Source organism: Rhagoletis pomonella, unplaced genomic scaffold, assembly GCF_013731165.1.
Source record: "Rhagoletis pomonella isolate Grant_MI unplaced genomic scaffold, Rhpom_1.0 Rhpom_scaffold_00003, whole genome shotgun sequence".
In the NCBI taxonomy this organism is placed as follows: Eukaryota; Metazoa; Arthropoda; class Insecta; order Diptera; family Tephritidae; genus Rhagoletis; species Rhagoletis pomonella.
Window position 1 is genome coordinate 68,558,826 of NW_023458557.1, and position 19,753 is coordinate 68,578,578.

At 33.8% G+C, this 19,753-nt stretch overlaps 1 protein-coding gene across 1 annotated transcript in view; it reads left to right on the plus strand.

Moving 5' to 3' along the window:
• The window catches only part of LOC118735412, a 97,713-nt gene that overhangs the window by 68,339 nt on the left and 9,621 nt on the right, over positions 1–19,753 (plus strand). The gene's annotated exons all lie outside the window — the stretch shown is intronic.

Genomic DNA, 19,753 nt, shown 5'->3' on the forward strand with positions numbered 1-19,753 from the left:
ATCTTCATCTTCATCTTCATCTTCATCTTCATCTTCATCTTCATCTTGAATGAAAGCACCTAAAAAGAGAACACGAAGTATTCCGCAAAGTTCAAAAAAAATCCATAATTGTTACAAAAACTACCGAAAAATCCCAAAAGAAACTTCGAAAACACTGCAAACAGTCTTCCAAAATGAATGAAAATTAAACACAAAGTATTCCGAAAAGTTCAGAAAAATACCAAAGGCAACCGAGAAACTCGACAAAATAATCTTTTTCGCTTTTTATTTTTTATTTCCAAAAGATTCCTTAAAGCCCTAAAAAATCCCAAAAAGTTTCAATCATATTTGAAGCCTCGGAAAATCCCCAAAAAATAAAACAAATTTTTTGAAAAGTCTAAAAAAAGGCGTGAGTACTAGGTACTCATGAAATTTGATGTGTAAACATTTTCGTACGCCAAGAATTCAAGTACTTTTACATATAAATATAATCTCAATCAAAGCTCGTTAACTGTCAAATTGGTTGTGCTTGTTATTCTCACAACTTGAGGAAAAGTTAAGCTTCTTCTCTGTGCCACCGTGGTCAATTTTTTCTGCTGCAGTATGCTGTTTAAATATATGTTTACTTAATATATTATTAAAAAAACCTTTTTTCCTTGCTGACGTCAATTTTTGCTTACTTTTACATTTGACATTTCTCCTCTTCGCAAGTATAATCGGTAAAAGTAGGTTGGACACCAAAAAATTATCGGTGTAATCTGAGATAATTTTATAATTATCTAAATGTATGGCTAATCTCTTTTTCTAATTACAGATTAAGGAAAGTTCAGATTAAGGAGTTAAGCTCAAAAACGAGGATAATCTTTTTATATGTAAACCGATTATTAGGCGTTTCAGTTACATACATAGACATGTAGGTTAGGTTAGAAATTAAAGATAAGTTTCACTTAATTTTGTTCATTTTGCTGATTTAAATTTTTATTCATTTTCATTTTTAATTCTTTTAATACATGAAATTATCGGTATGATTGATAAAATATGATACTTGTATATATATACTTGTGACTCAAGGGCGTTAAAATATTTTGAAAACAGCGCATCAATTTCTGTTTTTGAGCTTGTAGTTAGTTTGAGCGTTTCTATTTGGCTGTTCCGTTCGGCATATAATCTGTCATTCTGCTTCATCTGTCGCTGGGTTTACGTTAAAGCCATGAAAACATATAACATACCACCTTTTGTTTGCAAAATGGGGAGCTAAATTCATTTGTGCGGCATTTCCTCTTACTCTCGTCTTCTCTTTGTGCTTCTTTTACTAGCTCTGATCCAGTACTCAATGAACTTACAGGTTTTTACACGAACTGGCAGTTATCAACGGTCCCAGTTAAAATGATTTCAGTATTTTTTTTTTTAATTTTCGCTTTGCTTTTTTATTAATAGACTATTAAACCTATACTTAAAACCATCTACAAATATCAAAAACAGTTGAACAAATGAGTTCATACATATGTATGTATACACATAGGTACAAAGCCGTATGCATGGCCGGAGTTTGCATAATCGGAAGTAATAATCAATTGTACCGCATTTCCTCTTACTCTGCATATGCCTAAATGTATGCTACCATTTGCAATAGCACAGGGCACTTCTAATGAAATTAAAAATTTGCTGCTGCAATACACATGCTTAGCCCTTCGAAATTTTCTGCTGGGGTATGCGTTACAGCTTCGCAAATTTTACCCCTACCGAAACCAAAGATGTATAAACATCAAAAATTCAGGTAATTAGTCTCCAAAAATCAATAAAAATTACTTGAATTCGAAATATTCCGAAATGACGAAAAAAATCAAGATAACCGTGAAAACCAAAGCTTAAAAAAAAAAAGTGAGTGTAGATGGAATGCAACATAATAACAACAAAATTTAAAAAATAAAAATACCCGCGCACATACACACATGTGTAACTGTTAAATCTATGGTGGTCTGGTCTTCTCCACAACGCCTCCGCTATTTATATTTTATTTTTTCTACTTATAATCTTTTGCGTCGTTTACAGATTTTACGACGTCTGCATAATTTACGATCGCTCAAATTCAACGCATTTGACCATATTCTCTCTTCTTGGGCAATTTGCTCAGCTTTTGGTCGCAGCAGTAAATCTCACTTGTTGAATTGCATTTGATCGAAGACAAATTTGAAACATAATAAATGAACGACGTAGTAAGTAACAGCTGAAGTAAGCAAACATATTTACTTAAATTGGTGTACATGTGTGTTTATGTGTGCATGTAAGTATGTATGTTGGTATGCATTTTGTTGATTTTGCAAAAGTCTCGCTATATTTATTTTGTCTTTTGCGACATGATACATATTTTTGTGATATTTTATCAACTTCTTTTATTTAGCAAGTTTTTTTCTAATGAGCGCGAGCAGCGAAAATCGCCGCTGTTATTCGGTTTAGCTATTGAATAGCTAAAAAATTTTACTGCATTATGACCGGCAAAAAAAATATATTCTATTTGTGATGAAACATTTCCAGTTTAGTCTGCATATCTGTTTCATCAGTATATTTTCGTTAATTGCGAACTTATGTGTTCAGATTGTTGCGATATTAAAGCTGGCAAGCACAACCCTTACGTTGCGAAAATGGCCGCGTGAAATAACCGTAGTTGCTCACACAACTGTAGCGACTTTTTGTAATCTCTAAACAACTAAAGCTTGACACTGCTAGAGCTTTAAATGTTACCAAATATCAACACATCGCTACCAAATGCCTTATACCTAATCCTCGCAAAGTCCGGGTAGAATCAGAAAAAGTGTCCTGCCTTCTCGTACTCTCTAAGGCAGGGGGAGGGGCCCGTCCCGATGCACGGTGGTTAATAAATGAAATTTAATGTGCATAATTCACGGCAGCCTTCATTTCTCAACCAATTTGATACATAATCTTTTTTTTTTTAATGAAAGCTTATAAAGCTTTTTTATTTGTCTATATTAAATTTTTTAGTGCAAAGTGCAGAAAGAGTGCACTCAGAAAAGGAATCAAGTTTTTCGTACTCGATCTTAGCATTTTCGAACTTAAAATCGGACTTAGATTGAAAATACTAACATAGAGAACGCAAATCTTATAATAAGTATGATGTTTTTGAGTACCACGTACTGGAATTAAGATCATGCAAACTTAAAAAAAAAATGAGTATATATTCAGGGTTGCCACTGACGATAAAAAATACTTACCATCCGCTTGAAGAAAATCTACCAAATGTGGAAAATATCTACCAATAACCCTTTTATAATTAATTTAATAAAAACTATAGTTCTGTTATATGTTTAGTTATTTCAATAAGAATTAAAACTGTTTTTAAGGAATTTTTTATTTAACTAAACTTCATCTCGAGTTATTATAGACCAATACAGCGACTCAAAAAAGCGCTTGGTTAATTTTTTTTGTTAATATTCACAATGTTTTTCAAGTAAAAAATATTTATTTTTTTTGCGTTTTAACCAAATCCATATAAAAATCAAGGATTCAAATTATATACAACATTTAGAAAAATTCAAAAAAATGTGGTTTAAATTTCGAATTTTTTCCTCGGAATTTGTAAAACAGTTTAAGGTATGGAGTTTTATAGCCCATAACATTTGAGTATAGACAACACTGTGCAGCTAAAAATTCCCGTTGATTTTTTTTATTCTTTTGCCTCCAGTCTTTTGTGGTTTTTTATTTAAGAATTTCCACTGACAAAAAATGGCGTTGATTTAATATTTTTTGCGAACAATCAATGGAGCACGAAATGTTCGCCTTATATCGATATACGTATGTATGTAAGTTCAACAAAAATCTACCAAAATGAGAAAAAATTTACCTTTTTACCAACCAAAATTGTTTCTACCAATTTTTGTAATAATTTCCAAAGTGCCAACACTGTATATATTATTCATTTTTCACGCGTGTTTTTGTGAAAACATTGTTCATATACATATATCTAACATAATAATAATAATAATAGATTGGCGCTTACACATATGTTAGTGTGTGGCCGAGCTTCTCCTCCGATTTGTGGCGTGCGCCTTGATGTTGTCACACAAAGCGGAGGGACCTACAGTTTTTACGCCGACTCTGAACGGCGATTGTATTTTTATAAGAAGCTGTTTTTCATGGCAGAAATACACTCGGAGGTTTACCATTGCCTGCCGAGGGACGACCGCTGTTAAGAAAAAACCTTTTTCTATATTTTTTTGCGATGTTGCTTTGACCAGGGCTTGATCCCAGGTGCTGCGGAGTGGAAGCGCGCACTGCTTACCACTACACCACAGCGGCCGACTATCTAACATCCTAAGTGGAAATATGAAAGGTTGTGATAACTAACCCAACCTTTTTTTTATTTATTTATTTATTTATTTATTTATTTAGTCTACAGAAAAATGTTTTCTTACAGACAGTTGAGATAAAAAGATTTAGAATATTTAAGTATGTGTGATACATTACAGAGTGAAATAATTATAAATATTAACTTGTAAAGATAACAATGATATTCAATAGCAATTTGGGTAGCTGGCGAGGCCTTGTCTCCAGTCTACTTTTGTGTGCGGCGGGCGGAAAGACCTAGTTTCCGCTCCGCCCTGTTTACAGGCCGTTGATCACGGTCGGAAAGGCCGAGCTTCCGATCCATGTTCCCGTAGTCGTTACTTTGTAAGTGAGGCAGGCGGAAAGTCCTAGTTTCCGCTCCACGCTATAGACGAACTGTTGGGCGAGGTCGGAAAGGCCGAGTTTCCGATCCCTGCTCCTATTGTCCTACGCGGTCGCGGAAATATACGAAGCCGTTACAATTGTACTAAGCAGTCATAGATATTGTGTAATTTTTTCGTTCACGGTTGCAGATATTAGTTTATTTAGTTAACTTGTTGAGCAATGTTTTCTTTATTACAAAAAGCGATTCAGATATGTCGATGCAATCATAATGCTTGTTAAAATCTTGGCATAAACACCGAAAAGCATCATGCATTTCAAAGTTTGATTTACAAATACTCAACACAATAGGTTTAAAATGTCTCGTGGGTCTTGTAGGAATACAAAAATTTATCTCACTCAGTAAAAAGGGACTACTGACCATCCCGTTCATTAATTTAATTAAAAAAAGAACACCAAGCATCTCTCTACGACTCTGAAGCGTCGGCAAATCTATAAGCTTCAGGCGATCCTTGTAGGGTGGGAGATTTTTAGACGAGTCCCAACATAAATTTTTGAGGGCAAATAACAGGAACTGTTTTTGCACTGATTCGAGCCTGTCACTATGAATTTGATAGCTAGGATTCCATACTATAGATGCATACTCCAAAATCGGTCTAACTAGAGAGGTAAAGAGAACTTTAGTGACATAAGGATCGTTGAACTCCTTGGCCCAGCGCTTAAGAAAAGCCAACAATCCTCTAGCCCTAATCACGCAGGAGTTTATGTGAGACTTGAATTCTAGTTTCGGATCCATAGTTACACCTAGGTCAATGAAATTGGTCACTTGCTCAACATTGTGGTCAGATATCATATACGAATTTGGATAGAACGATTTTCTAGAGAAGGTCATGAATTTACACTTTTTCAAATTTAGTGACATGGAATTTGCTTCACACCATTCGAAAATGCAGCTTAGGTCAGCTTGCAAATGCTCCCTATCTTCTGCAGTACTAATGTACTTAAAGAGCTTAACATCATCAGCGTACATTAAGCATTTCGAGTAATTCAACACCTTAGGAAGGTCATTTATAAATAAAATAAACAAGACGGGACCAATATGGCTGCCCTGAGGTACGCCGGATGTGACATGTATTGGCCGGGAGGTACAATTTTTAAAAATTACTCTTTGTTTCCTATCCACTAAGTAAGAAGAAAGCCAGCTGAGAAGAATAGGAGGGAAGCCAATTCGATCAAGTTTATATATAAGGGTTGAATGAGATACCTTGTCAAATGCCTTGCTGAAATCAGTGTAAATCACGTCCGTTCGAAGATTGTTTTTAAACCCATTAGACACATAAGTAGTGAATTCAAGAAGATTGGATACAGTTGATTTACCTTTGCAAAAACCGTGTTGCGATAGATCAATAGCAGAAGTAATAGAGTGAGATAGTTCTTCCGTAACGATTGCCTCAAAAACTTTAGCAATAGCACAAAGCTTCGCAATTCCTCTATAGTTTACGATGTTAGTCCTACTTCCATTTTTATAAAGTGGCAAGATAAACGAATCCTTCCAGGAAGATGGGAAGACACCCTGTTTTAGGGAAGCATTAAAAATATTTGCCAGAGGCTTATACAAATACTCTGCACATCTTTTAAGAACACTTGTGGGTATACCGTCTGGGCCAGCTGTATATGAAATTTTCAAACAATTCAAATGAATGAGGACGTCCGCAGCAGATATCGATGGAATTCGGATACAATCAAATGATGGCAGATCGAATGGGTAGCTAGATAGATTCGAATTCAGTTGGGAAGATGTAGAACTGGCAGAGTAAGACTCGAAGAAACCAGCAAACATATCGGCAATAATATTTTCCTCACTGGAAACTAAGTCATTTAACTTCAATGTTGAGGGATAACCGTTAGTCTTACGCTTTGTGTTCACAAATGCGTAAAACGATTTGGGATTAGAAACTATATTGAGTCGAACCCTGTTAATATAATTATTGTAACACTTTTTGTTCAATACATTGTATTTATGCCTAAGAATGGAGTACGCGGAGTAGTGAGAAGACAAGCCAGATTTTTTAAAAAGCTTAAATGCTTTGGATTTTTGATTTTTTAAGCGTTTCAATTCGCCAGTAAACCACTGAGCGTTAGACGTTACGTTAGCTTCCTTAACAAGAGGAATGATTTTACTGAAAATGTGGCGTAAGGAATTGCTAAAATGTAAGGCACTATCTTCAGCATTCCCATCATACTGGGGCCAAGTTATCTTCGATATCTCTAACCTAAGTTTATTATAATCTGCTGTTTTAAATGAGTAACGCTCCGCTCTTGATTTTTTACTGATAAAGCAACATGAGTTGCGTGAATTTATCAAGGACAATTCTAGTGGTGGGTGGTGAGAATCAACAGGGGTAATCAAAGCATAGCTAGGGGCTATTGTGACGTTGGAAACATCGTCCACAAAAACTAAATCCAGACATTTACCTAAGTTATTACTAACAGAGTTGATCTGGTAAAGACTAAGATCTGACAGATCGTTCAAAAATTGATTGAAGAGATCACGAGAGGAATTTGGTACTAGAATACCATCTATTAGATCCCAAGAAACACCCGCAAGATTGAAGTCACCCAGGACAATAACAGTATCGGAGGGCTTCACCATGGCATGTAGAGAGAGCAGTAAGGAGGAGTGTTTTAAATAAACAGAAAGGCTCGAGTTAGGTGGTATATAAGCAGCAACAAGATAAACGCTAATAGAATGATATCTTATTCGAACGCAGAGGAATTCAACTTCATCGGTGTCAGTGAACTCAATTTCTTCAGAAGAAAGGTCAGTCTGGACAGCGATTAAGACGCCTCCACCTTTTTTATTTAAACGGTCGTTTCGAAACACTTCATACTTAGGACACAAAATTTCCGAGTTGAACACATTCGGCTTGAGCCAGGTTTCAGTAAACACCAGTACTTTGAAGTCAAAATCATAGGACTGCAAGTGTAACCTTGATAGCTTTGTGTTCAAACCTCTCACATTTTGGTAGTAAATGCTAATGGTGAGGTTACTTATTAGTTTTTTGATGCCGAGGTGGAAAGCGGAAGTTGAGCCAAATTTTGCCCTTGCGGTCTAGATCTAAATTCAAATTCGCGAATGAAGGCACCGCTTGGCCAAAAAGATGGGCTCATTACTCTATCAAAGCAGTCTTCGGATATGTCTATTTTAAAAGAAGAAATGCTTCTTTCATACGAGAATCTGAACTTGCGTACATGCAACTCATTTGCTATCAGCCTGGAAGTTAAATACCCCTTCACATCATCGACAGTGGTATCTTTTGAAAACCTAGATATAAAGACCGATTTTTTGGAAGGGACAACGATTAAATCCCTCGGGACGGGGTTAACGCAATCGGAAACGGTTTCAGATGTGGTAGGGGGTTGCGGAACAGGGGGTTGCGGAACAGGGGGTTGCGGAACAGCTGTCAACTTTTTGGAAGGAGCAACGATGGCTTCGGATGTGGTAGGGGGTTGAGATGTAGTTGTGGAGTTTTATGTTTCTTAAAATAAAATACTCGTACTCATAATAAAGAAGCATCATACTTGATTTGAGTACGAAATTGTTATTTCAGTAATGAAATATTTAGATTCCCATTACTTAAATCGAGTTAGATTGTTTTTATTTTTAGGTAGACATTTTCCCTCATGCATACCAAAAATTTTTATAAAAATCAGAACCAAAAAAAAAATACTTTTGGTGAACTTTTTTTTATAACATGTCAAATTATTATTTTTTAAATTTTTTTCATTTTGGTAAAACCCTACAATTGTTTTCAACTGGTTTCTAATATGTAACATTTATTAACTGGAACAGGAGAATCGATCTTCTTCAAAACTGCCACTTTTTCTGCACCTTGCATTAAAAAATATAATACAAATAAACAAAAAAATCAAAAAGCAAGCCCAACTAGTCTCTTCCAAATTTTATATGTTTTCATTTATCAAAATTGGTGGAGAAATGAAGGCTCCAGTGTAATATGAACATTAAATTCCATTTGTTAACCACTTTGCGTTGGTGTCTCAAAGATATCTTTAAAACTGGTAATCAAAAATGATGCAGGGTTGCTTTTTGGACTATCTATAGCTGATACTGAAAACGGGAAAGTCACCTGGAGTACCTGGATTACCTAGATTTTACCGGGCAATGTGTCCCATGAACAACATGGGGAAAATCCAGAGAATATTATCCTTAATAACCTGCTCCACATCATAAAATTTGATCCTCAACTACAAGCGAAGTTCCGTTCCCGCAATATGAGGTCTACGATACTGGCAATAAATGGTAATAAGAATTATGTCCCATATTTACATTTGTCACGAAAACACATTTTGTATATAGCGGCTAACCGTTCCGTCATTGCTCTTCAACATCATTCATAGCTCCCTCAGCAAATGGGTATTTTTCATAGTGCAGAGGAAGTTCAGAAAAACGTATGGGATAATAGCAGGAGTGCCAAAGGATCGGTACTTAACAAAAGCTAAGTCCGGGCGATTTGAGGTTGCCAAAAGATTTACCAGCTTACTTGACGACATCATCTTTTAGTAAACTAGTCTCCTGTCGAGGAAGTGATTGTGTACCCATAACCTGGTTTAACGGGGATAGAGTCTCTTAAATAGCTGAAAAATTATCTCTTCAGTTCTCCATGAAATAGCCATTAGGTCTCTTGAGTGTATCAAACCAAGTTGTTTAGGCTTTTTTAAGGACTTTCACCAGCCCAACATCCATAAAAATTATATACCTTTCTGAGAGGTCGTCAAACTGTAGGACAGGATTTGTGTGACAATATCAGGACGCAGAAAATAATTTAAAGCAGAAACTTGGAAACAGTCAGGTTAGGCAGGCGGGCGGGGTCAAACAGATGGACACATCTAAACTCAGGGGCCATTATGAGACTGCGGCTGATTTAATTTGCCCTATTCCCCTAAAGCCAGTTTGAATCCCGAATACTTAAACTTTACCAAACACTCAATCTTAGGGGTTTTTCTTGAAGTTATATATGGCTATGTTTTATAAGAGAATGGGGCTATATTTGCCCAGTGTTGAGTCTCAAGGCCTTTCTTTATTGAGACAAAATTTTGTAGGATGTATTGTGGAACGATTTTCCGTCATCCCTTGTCAAATTTAGTAGCGTTAAAAGAGCTCTAGTGCTTGTAGCCTTCATAGCTCCAATAAAAATTACCACCTGAGTGAAATGCTTAGTTTCTTGTAGATTTCTTGGCGCTGAGTCCAAATCTGGTCGCAGAGTTTCTCTAGCACGTCACAATTTGGGGATATCTCAGCCACAAGGTGTCAAAAACACGGTTTTTGGCGGTATTTCAGTATTCTTTAAATTTGTATATGTTTTATGTATCAAAGTTAGCATTCACAAAGTGTATTTTTTGTCTGCCTATATTATAATAAAAACAGATTGCTTAAGTGAATATAAATCTCAATCAGATTTAGTTGAATAAAACTCTTTTGACTTTTGTTGCACATATTTTTTATAAAACTACCAATTTCGTACAAGGTTATAAATAGGGCCCGGATTTCTATGCGTTTACATAATTTTTTGGTAAGTCATAGGAACTTAAATATTGACAAATGTTGCGAATCAAGAGTTTTGTGTTAAGATGACATCGATTTGTTAGTGTATATTTTTACATATTTTGCTTTAAATGCATATATAGGTATATTTTGTCAAAAAAGCACATTTAATTGCATTTTTTATTAAACGCCGTTTGTCTCGAACAGACGAATCACTCCACAATTGCAAGAGCATTTGATGATTCCATGCAACTATTGGGTACTGATTTCGTCGGAAATTATTTTAATGTCACTGACGCAGCGCCATATATCGATCCCTAACCGCCAAAAAAACATAAGCGACATTTTCTTTGAAAGTATTTTACCCAAAGTTACTGCACGTTACTTGTTTGGCACGCAATTCGCCGAGAGACCGAAGATGTAAGAGCTCGCTTCAGTGATGTTGACGATTTAATATCGAATGGGAAAAATTATTTTTAAAATCTGCTTTGCGCGTTGAAGCTTTTCAGAACATGTATCCCAAAATCGCTATTCCGCCACAACCAATATTAACGAGATGGGGAACCAGGTTAGAGGCGGCAAAATATTATTACCTACATTTTAAGGAATTTCAAACCTTTCTTAAAGATCTAAATGATAGTGAGACTTCTTCAATATTGAAGGCGAACAAAGCAATAGCTATAAATTCTAGTGAAATAATAACTAAATTGGAAGGAAAAAAAATCATTAGCTGGACAAGTGTATCTTGTGGAGACTGCTGTTACTACTATTCAAGGTGTGCAAAGTGAACTTGGGCAAAAAATCAAGAAAAAATTGGATACCATTCTATAAAAAAATAAGGGTTTTAAGGAACTTAAGGGAATATCTGGTGGGTTGAGTAGCCAAATGGCCGCAAGTGACAGCTGTTAAGCAGGGATCACACGACTTTTACATTTGTATAGGTTTATACATTTTGGCAGTTACAGAGTGGTGTTGTCTGGAAATTCTTTTATTGAGCTGAACTCAAATTTCTAAACAACACCACTATGTGACTGCCCAAATGTACAAATGTACAAATCGTGTGATCCCTGCTTAATAGCTATAATCCCAATGAACTTAGCTTGCTTTAAGTACGCCCCAATCACCAGTTGACCTAGAAAGAACATTCTCCTTACACGAAACATTTTTGCGGCCAAATGGGGAAAGCTTTAACTTTGAAAAATTTTACACAACTATTTATTTGTTTGCCAATAAAGCCCTGAACAAAGCAAATAAAAAAAATTATGGAAATTAAATATGTATTTTTTTGTTTTTGATACTAATTTTTCAGTTTTTAGTGCATATTTTAGATTTTTTAGTGTACAGCGTGGCGACGAATAACTGTTACCCATTTTTTTTTTGAGAAATAAAAGGGTCCTTTATAAATTTTGCGAAAAAAGTATTTTATTGTTAATTTTCCACAGATTTTACTTTAGTTGTATTAGTTAGTTTTTAAATTTTAATCCTTATCTACATTTGCCAGCAGTGTAAACTTTGAGAGAAAAGTTCATTTGGTACGCAAGTCTTTTTCAGGTGTATTTTTTCTTAGGCTTTGTATAAAAAAAGTACAAAAAAGAAAAAAACTGTATAAGGTTGGTCGAATGAATGGCCGTCCTAGTCACCAGTCCCGAATCTATTAGATTTTTGAGTATGAGGCCTTATTTTGGACAGAAGGGGGAGTATAAGGGACTCAAAATGGAGAAAATTAGCCTATGGTTACAGAAGATATGGAACAAATTAACTGACGAGGAACTGCGTGCCAAATGAACTTTTCTCTCAAAGTTTACACTGCTGGCAAATGTAAATAAGGATTAAAATTTAAAAACTAATTAATACAACTAAAGTAAAATCTGTGGAAAATTAACAATAACATACTTTTTTCGCAAAATCTATAAAGGACTCTTCTATTTCTCAAAAAAACCTGGGTAACAGTTATTCGTCGCCACGCTGTACATTATATGCGCATAATTTTGATTTTTAGAGCATAAAAATCCAGCAACTTGTTATAATAAGTGCAGCTTTCTTATTTAAACATTACTTCCTTAAGCTAAACCATTCAAATATAGGAATTTAATATTCAAAAAATTATATATTTTCCGCCAAAATACCACTGTGCGTCGCTATAGTCGAGAAAGCAAAGCATAGGAGTGCCATTTGAGAGATCCCAGTTCGAGTCCTCGGACAGTGGATTTTTTTATTTTTTAGTGTAACTTTTTTCTATTTTAATTTCGTTTTCTTTTAAAAATAATTTTTTTAATTTAATTTAATTTTTAGAAACTTGTTTATTGAATTCATTTTATTTTCCTTTTGTTAATTTTATTTTCTTTTAATTTTTAGATTTGGTTTTAAAAATAAAAATATTTTATTTTACTTAACTTTTAGGTAATTCTTTCTTTTTTTTAATATAATAATAGTTTTAATAGATAACATTTTTCTTTTTCTAATTTAATTTGTAGATTTATATTTTAAGAATTTTAAATTTTTAAAAATACTTATATGTTGATTTTGAAATTTAGGCTAAACAAAACTTATCGTGTTTTAAAAATTTATATTACTTTTTTAATTTGACTTCAAAAAAGGAGGAGGTTATCAATTCATCGAAACATATTGTTTCATGTATACATGTTACTGCATAACTGTGTTACCTCAGAGGTATTCTGTTTTCTTGTATTATTACTCTTTAATGTATTAAAAAATAAATAAAAAGTTGCCCTGTAAACCTCCTAACCTATGTACCTTTCCCATTTTGATACTTGGCTGATCTCAAAATTTGTTACAACACTGGAGAGGTGCGTAAGAATTTGCTTCATATTAGATCCTTACTCTGCCAGAGTGATTTATTTCAAAAAAGACCGGGTCCTTCGTAACCGCTTGCATATTCATAACGGCTCTTACTTTTCTAAAATTTATTTTGGTACTTTTTCACATTTTGTTTTAATTTATGCTTACGCAACGATAGTGTAAAAAATAAGCATTTCCGATTATACTAGTTTTTTTCTTCAATAACCACACTTTGGTAGCCACATTAAATCTAACCACAAACCGGCACCCATGGTGTTTGCGTCGCCGACAAAAAAATGTGTGGCAAAAATAAACCGAATACATATTAAAGTTATTTACGAGCAAGTCTAAGTATCTATATACATATTTATTTATTGTTCTAATATAAATATATACATTCATATTCAGCTGCTTATTTATGTAAATACCAAGTACTTAAATAAATTCGTATGACACTTTTACCCAAAAATATTTTAGTTTATTGCTTTAAACCATTTAATCTGCAAAATACAGGGTTTTAAAAAAGAACGTAAATATCTAATGAGGGAACAGCATGTGTAACAACACCATATTACGCGCACCACAAATTGAAAGAGAAGTTCGGCCAAACACGTCGAAAAATGTGTAAAACATACATCTCGTCGTCCATTATTCCACTTTGGTTGTCCTCAGCCTAACTTCTTTCTTACTTCTGCGACCAACAGATAGCGAGAAGTTAGCCTTCCAAATTTCCCAATACTTTACTTGTTCTAGAATAAAATATTTTTAAATAATTTTCATTTCAAACCAATGCAGTTTGTGTAATAGGCGGCATACACGGTGCGTCTGAATCGCCAGTCATTTGTGTACATGTCGACTCGTCTTTCGACTACACACAGTTGAGTCAGTTCAGAGTCATTCCAGGAGTCATGTCGGTGTAACTAACACATATTTATTTTCACAAACACATCCAAACAGACTCGCGAGTCAGACGCACCGATCATTCAAATTTGATAGTTGTTTAATTAACAATTCCGTCTAATTTCCTACATTTCTGCCTCTTCAACTTTTCCAGCACCGCAAGAACTAAAAAGATAGGTATAAATTCAGCGTGCTAATCCCGAGTAATCGGTTTTAAATTAATGTAAAAAAAATGGTTGTGATTGGCGTTATTATTAAAAACCAAAACAAAAATTGACAAATCGATTTCGGCTTGTGCAAGTGGTGCGCCTTTCGATGGGAATATCTTGATGGCTAACCGCCGATCTTTTGAACGGGAACTCATTTACATATTGTGTACATACAGACGTATGCATGCATATGTATATCTACATATGTATGTTTGTATGTAGTATGCGTTCATTATAAATAGTAGCATACGTTTTGTGTGGCTTATGATATATAATATTATGTAGTAATTATTTTTTATAGCCAAATTCAATTTGAATCCGTATAAACAGGTTGTCTGCTATTAAAGTTGTTTTGACTTAAGACCTTAAAATAATGGTAGTATGCAAGTATGCACGTCTGCCCGCATGTGTGTATGTACATACATATGAGAGTTGTTTTTCAACAAAAATGAAACGTTAGCAATTCCTATGAATTTATGTAAGTGAAAACAATGAACCTATGTTATTCGACACCTTAGTTTGTACGTATGTATGTGCAAATATATGTATGTATGTAGGTAAATAAGAGGTAAAAAGTAAAATATGTATTTTGTCAATGTTATTGTGGCTTATTAACATTAAATTTTAATTTTTTTATTGAACTTTGTACCGCGATTATTTTATTAGGAAAAATGGAAGATGCAATGTGTAATCAGCCAAAACTGGCAGAATGAGGATCATTTAATTAGATGTTGCAAGTTGTTAGGCGCGTCTGATATTCCTTTGGAGATTTTTGACAATCAAAATTAGCGATAGCGAATGTTGGAACCCTGGTGCTGGTCATAGCGTTATTCTGTTCTTTTAGCGATAAGTTGTCTAAAAATTAAATAAAACATAAATATATGCTTTTCTTTTTAAAATAAAAATTAAAAACTAAAAGAAAATTAAATTAAAAAAAGTAAATTTGTAAAAATTTGTTTAATTTAAAAATAAATATTTGTCTGCTACATAGGAATGCTATAATAGGAACTTGGGCCTCATATAAAAATTTGTTTCTTTTTAAAACAATAAAATTACAAATTATAAGAAAAATTAATTAGAAAAGAAAATAAATTTAATGAAACACTAAATGAAATAAATTTCTACAAATTTAATGAAATAAAAAAATATTTTTTCTTTTTAAACGAATAAAAACTAAAAATTTATATAAAAAAGCATTATATTATAAAAGAAAAAAAAAATAAAACAACTAAAAAAATTTTTTTTTAACAATATCTAAAAATTAAAAAATTTTTTTAAAAACAGAAAAAACCTTTAATAAGCTTCAACAAATTTTATTAAATTTAAAACAATATTTCTCTTTTCAAAAAAATAGAATTCTTAAAATGAAATGAAATTTAAAGTTATATATGTATGTATGTTTGTTTTTGTTTTTAAAGCAAAAGTTCTTAAAACTGAATTAAAAAAAATAAATAAATAAAAAAGAATTAATTAAAAGAGAAGAAAAAAGTTTGTTGCCCGGAGACTCGAACCTTGGATCTCTTGAATGGCACGACAGTGCTACGCTCACTCGGTCATTGCGACTGTTGAAGCAGCGCGAGCAATATGAACTTGCTCAAGAGCTTTTCACCCTGAAAGTTGGCAGGGAGCTTTTTCTGTAAGACGTTCGTAACAGAATAAACAAAATCTTTCAAACTTACTTGCCTACTGTCTTGCAATTGTCTTGTAAAAGGCCTGCAACTATCTTAGCTAGAATTGCTCTGTTGATGACTATTTGCTCGCAAGTAATAACACAGATTATGGTTAAACAATATTTTTGTTATTCAATACCCAGCGGCTGTAATATCATTCATTAATTCTGTTAGCGAGGTACAATTTAGTTTTAAATTGAAAAATTCTCATAATTTTAAGTCAAAAGTTCTGGGAAACATGTTCCCGTTACTCCTCAGTACATTTACATACATACATATATGTACTTTATGTAGTGCTTTGCTGAAAAGTATTTATTTCCCGAACAAACACCAAAGCAAAAAACAAAAGTAAAAAAACAACATCAACCAATGTGTTGTTTATTAGTGCGCTTGTAAAACTGTACTTAAAAAATATTTACAAAAATGCATACCAATAACTGTATACATACAATGTATTTTTAATGAGCAGAAAAACAAAACACAACACAATAACCTTAAAAAAAAGAGCATGCAAAATTACGTTGAATTATAGCGACTACCGCAGTGCAGAAAGCAAGTAAGTAGTAAACAAAGTATGTAGCTTGATACAATGCGGAACAAAAGTTAGCTTGAAGTTAAATTTAGGTATGCATTGTTTTTTTGTGTTGAGGTCTGAGAACGATTTTTAATTTTTTCTACTGATTCTTCTTGTGCATTATGTGCAATTCATTGAACAAATGTGTACTAAACATTTTCTGTATAACATTTTAACGCCTTACTCCTACAATTAGGCGTCTTTTGTATCATTTTTAGTAGAAATGTTATGAAAGTTAATTAAAAAATAACACTGCTCTCACTGGTCGTCGTTATGATGCGGAGCCTTTATATGCAATCCTTGCTTCTCTTGGTGATTTAAGCTAATCGCACAAAAACTGAAGAAGCCGTTGATTTCCCAACTTCCTAAAGGAAGGATGAGGTCACACTGCAAAGCTAAGTGGTTCCTTATCCGCCTACAATAATCAATAATAAACTTTTGCTTCTACGTGACCTTTTTTACTTTTGTTCAACTCAGAATGAGTCAGTCTGCTTAACTGGTGTCAGAATCATATTTATAACGAAAGAAAGACCATTTTAGACTCATAAATTCTGAGCACTCAGAAATTGTTTAAAGGGAACAAACATTCATAGGCGATAACTAGCCAAAGCTCTAATTTATGTATGGCTGGATAAACCACAATAACTATTTAAGCGGAGATGGAGGGGGTGTACGCAACAATTTACCTAAAAAGAGTACTACGAAGCGCCGTTTCGTCTCCTCACTCCTACGCAAGTTAGCTGCTTTTAAAATACAAGATGAAAGCTATCAGGTTAATGTTAATGCTTACGCGCTTACGAAAGCACCCTCAACTTTTATGCGTTTTAGCACAAAATGCTTTGGTTGCTATAAAAACTGGCCAAAATGTCAACACGGCTAAAATGGCAATGGTTTTCTTTTCTAAGAAAGCGAAAAAGGTCCAGATGCAGCTAATTGCGTTAAATAATTCCACGCAGACTCTCTTAAGACTGGTTTTTACTATGTCACATTTTGACGCCAAAATTTGGCGACATATTTCGACATAACTTATCTCCCTTATCCATACCTTTACCGATGATATTATTGCTCAAAAACTGACAGACAGCCGATTTCGCAGTGCATGTACGCGACTAAAGAACTATCCTGATCCAAATCAATCGATAAACCGCTTTTTGTACCCATTTGATAATGTGTTTTCACTTATTTGACGACAAATGCCACTGAATTTGACATAGTGAAAACCAGGCTTTAGGGGAACTTAAGTATTTGGACACCATTCCGGGCAAAAATTTAAGCTGGAAGTGTAATGTAGAGGAGCGCTATAGAACGGCAATATACTTATACATACATAACTGCCCTATTCACATGTAGGGAAAAAGGTACTTGAAACCCCACATTGTTTACAGGTAGTAGTACTAAGTGTTTTACGTCACATTTTGTCCTAAGGCATTGATTACACATTGATAAAGTGGAGCCATATGAGGTTCGGAGACTACAGAAAATCGTAGTATGTAGCTGCAAACTTTAGTTGCACAAACTACACAATATCGCCTTTTGCACTGAGGAATTATTTCCAAAGTAGGCAAACCACACTCTTATTATGGGTGTCAGGACAAAATGGCATACCAGGTTTAATAACAAACCTAAACAAATAATTTTATCGAACAGGCAAACAGGTGTTGGTCTACAGAGTCCTTGAGTAAGTTCTTCAACAAGTAAAGGTGTTTTTACACGATATGTATTTGCATATGTACATGCCACTTTTTACATATGGAAATGCCAACAACTCGTGTAAAGGCAAATTAGATTTGTTTCTGTACAAAGCAGATGCACGTACATACGAAATAGAAATGTTTCTATTTTAATCTGACACACAGATAGAATCGTGAGTTTAGTTTATTTAATTTTCAAAGAACGTATTTTTAAATAGTTAAATAAAGACTGTGAATTAGACAGACATACGTAATTACATATGTATTGAAAAAGTCACATTTACAGATGCAAATACATGTCGTGTAAGAACACCTTAACCGGGATTATTACAGGTCATTGCTTTATGGCAAGACACACTAACAGAATCGATATGGAGTCAAATAACTTCTGTCGTAGCTGTCGTGATGTAGTAGAACTCGTAGGTGTAGAACATTATCGATGTTACTATGTGTGTGTGATTTTGTGACTTATATCAGAACGGTGAATTGATTTCATTTCTTGGGAAGGGAAAAGGTAAAGAGCCAATATTACGGTGTCACAGGGAACCCAAGACGGCCTAGGTGTGCCCCTTCCAAACACTGAGCTAACCTAACCTAACCTAACTTGATTAAAAAACTTCAACTGTGAATGGTAAAATAGGGACTAAAAATACCTGAAATGTTTCTCACAGTATTGACAGCTGAGCATGCTTAAATTTTTATAACTATTCGTCAACTGACACGACTTACTTTTTGTTCTCAATTCGTACATTTGAATATTTTAACCCTTCAACCGCTAATTCTTTAAAGAAAGGGGTAAGGAATATGCTTTTTTGTAGAATTCAAACTGCTCAAATTTTTTAATAAAGAAATGCTTGCTTAATTTTACTGTCGATTTTCTAATACAAAAGTTTGTAGTCGGTTAATGGGGCACAAAAGTCATACATATTTTCACTGGGCTTTTAATGGAAAAGTGGAAATTTTAACCCACTCTAAAAAATGAAAATGTTCCGGAGCAAAAATCGTATATTGTTAGGGTGACACGCTGTTGGCTGTTCTACTATGTTAGAAAAAACCGTGCAACATATTATCAATATGGCTGCGATTCCATAACCCTTTGAAAAAAAAATATATTTTTGTCCGGCAACGAAATGGGTTAACTTTTAGAAATTTTGTACTGTTAAGTCCTAATCTGAATTTATAATGTAAAGTTGGAATTTTTCGTCTTTCTAAACTCAAAAAAAAAAAAAACAGCTGCAATAAATGTACCAAGATGAATGAAGACACCTGCCCAATTTTGAGTCCTGAATTATTACGTTACTACTAGAATTCAGCAACCTAAAATGTTTGATAATTGGATTCTCTCAGTTTTCGGACAAATTTGTGTTATAGAGTTTTCCAAAAACAAAGAAATATATAAATATTTTATGTGGAGTCCCATCATTTAAAAAATTTGCAATTCAATACTTTGCTAAACTCTTTTGGTTTGATTATTGCATTGGAATGTTGTACGCCTTTGTCTACGCAACTGATTTAATCTAATTTTTAGCTATGTGGCAACAATTTAAACAAAATTTTAATACTCTCATCAGTATCAAAGCCAATCAAAGACAATACATATTTTACATTCTTATTTTATTATGTGAGTTTTTCTGAAAAAAGATTTCTAAATAACCATCTCTTTTATAATCTAATTGAACTATTTT